Source organism: Piliocolobus tephrosceles, chromosome 3 (genome assembly GCF_002776525.5).
Source record: "Piliocolobus tephrosceles isolate RC106 chromosome 3, ASM277652v3, whole genome shotgun sequence".
NCBI classification, from domain to species: domain Eukaryota; kingdom Metazoa; phylum Chordata; class Mammalia; order Primates; family Cercopithecidae; genus Piliocolobus; species Piliocolobus tephrosceles.
The window spans coordinates 180400834-180403180 of NC_045436.1; the positions used below are offsets into that span (position 1 = coordinate 180400834).

The 2347-nt window shown below is 49.4% G+C and overlaps 1 protein-coding gene across 1 annotated transcript in view; it reads left to right on the forward strand.

The window, feature by feature from the left end:
• Positions 1 to 1245, forward strand: part of TRMT44 (tRNA methyltransferase 44 homolog) — a 34108-nt gene extending 32863 nt beyond the window's left edge. The window contains exon 12 of the mRNA XM_023206829.1: positions 219 to 1245. The gene's annotated coding sequence lies outside the window, so the exon portion shown is untranslated. The remainder of the gene's footprint in view (positions 1 to 218) is intronic.
• Positions 1246 to 2347: the final 1102 nt, after the last annotated feature.

Here is a 2347-nt window from a genome sequence, read left to right on the forward strand (position 1 = left end):
CAAAAAAAAAAAAAAAAAAAAAAAAGAAAGCCTTCCGTGTTGAGGTCTATGCTTCAGACTTGTTAGGGTGCCTGCTGTTGAGGTCTGCAAAGCTTTTGCTAAACCCTTCACTGTAAATTTTCTTGGGGCTCATCTTGTTTTTTGCCAGTTGCCTTTTCTCTTGCCCCTTCTTCAGCTCTGCGTCCGTCTTCCAGTTCCAACAGCTTCTCTTTGGTCAGTTCTTCAGGAACCACCTGGAGGCGCTCCTCACCGCCATCCTCCTCCAATCCAGGCCAGAGTTGTTTGCCATCCTAGCCACAGCCGTCTTGAGTTTTGCAGCCTCCTCATCCTGGGCAAAACCTTTGAAGTCCTGGGTGAATTCTTACGTGTCCTTCTCTGGATGCCACTCACGCACACCTTGGCAAGCGTGCCTGGGTCATCATCCCAAGCTCAAACAAGGTTTCTGGCGCAGCCCTAGTTGCCATCCTTCCACAGTTGCATCAGTGCCTTCTCGGCGGACTCTTCAGCTGAAGCTATAGCCCGGGCAAAGGACCTCCTCAGCCAGGCGGCCTTAAAAGCTGCTGTGAGTGCTGGGTCCATCAGATCAAAGGAGTGGTGTTTGGAGGGGGAGCCACTGTGACATAGGGGTGAAAATCACCAGTAAGAGGAGGATGTGTGGGTGCAGCACCACCAACAAGCCAGACCTTGAAAGGAACTGTGTTATCTGGCAACACAGGAGGGATGAAAATCACCAATAAGAGCAGGATGTGCAGGAGCAGCACCACCCACTAGCAAGACCTTGAAAGGAACTGTCATCTGGCAACTCATCTTGGAAGAGGAGTGGGCTATTCCTAACTCCCTTGTTCCTGCACTGCCCTGGCCCTGTGTGCTCACTGTTTCTCTTGAAGGGCCTGGGGCTCTCATTGTGCAGGATCACATTCGTAGCCTGCAACATGGCCACCAGGCAAGGCTGGTGTCCTGTCCCTAAAAGCCTGGAAGCCTGGCATTGACTTGGCCTCCTTAATGGATGAAAGTGAAACACCTGTGCAAAAATTCTATCAGTGAGAAAATAATGACGGTGAAAGATCTGAGCTAACCCACCCCACATCTTACCTTTCCCTGAATTAATAGTGCTGGGCTAACTTTGGAAGACAGGCTGTAGTTTTGTTGTTGTTGTTCCTGTTTTTGAGACAGAGTCTCGCTCTGTCACCCAGGCTGGAGTTCAGTGGTGCAATCTTGGCTCACTGCTACCTCTGCCTCCTGGGTTCAAGCGATTCTCCTGCCTCAGCCTCCCGAGTAGCTGGGATTACAGGTGCCCGCCACCACGCCTAGCTAATTTTTGTATTTTTAGTAGAGATGGGATTTCACCATGTTGGCCAGGCTAGTCTCAAACTCCCAACCTCAGGTGATCAGCCTGCCTCGGCCCTCCAAAGTGCTGGAATTACAGGCATGAGCCACCGCACCCAGCCTAGGCTGTAGTTTAAATTACAGTAGGCCTTGCCCCAAACTCAACTGCTTTTGTAAAGCTAATGGAAGGCATCAGATTGGGGGAGGAGAGGAGTCCTGCTAAGGCACAGACATGAATGATTGCCAGCCATTGTATCGGAGGGTATAAGACCTGCAGCTTCCTCAATTACTCCTGCAAATAGCATCACTATTGTAGAACCCAAGATTGGCCTTTTGAGGTATCTTTTCAGGTTTTCTGCATGTCTGACACCCATGGCTCCACTTGGACCCGTCAACCTCTGCTCCTGTGGCCCCCACAGAGGCAATTCAGCCTGCAGGAGAACAGCGTCGATCCTCTGATTTCATCTCTGCCCCAACCAATCTGCAGCAGAAACTTTTTACTTGGCCACCTCCATGCCTTCCCCAAAACTGCCTTTGAAAAACCCCTAACCTACAAGCTTTGGATGAGAATGATTTGAGTAGTGACTCAGTCTCCCACATGGCGTGGCCAGCCTCGTGTCTGTTAAACTCTCTCTACAAAAATGCCATGGTCTTTGTGCAGTGGACAAAGAAAAATCTCTTTCTTCGTGCAGTGGACAGGAAAAATCCCTCGGGCGGATACAAAAGTCCTTTCAGGCATCTGTTTCCAGAATAGGAAGGTTTCCTCCATATTGAAGATTTGCTGTAGCAAGTAAATTTCCTCCATAATCGAACTTCCAAAACTCTTCAGCTGCCTTCACATCAGCACCCACAGACTCAGCACTCACATTAACGTTATGTAATGCATAACGATCCTCGAATCATGTAAACCACCCAGAACTAGCAGAAAATCCGACACCAAAGTTGGGTCCAGCCTTTCCTTTCAACATTGCAAACTTACTTTTTGCTCTGGCCATGATTGCCATGGTGCTGAAACCGCCTC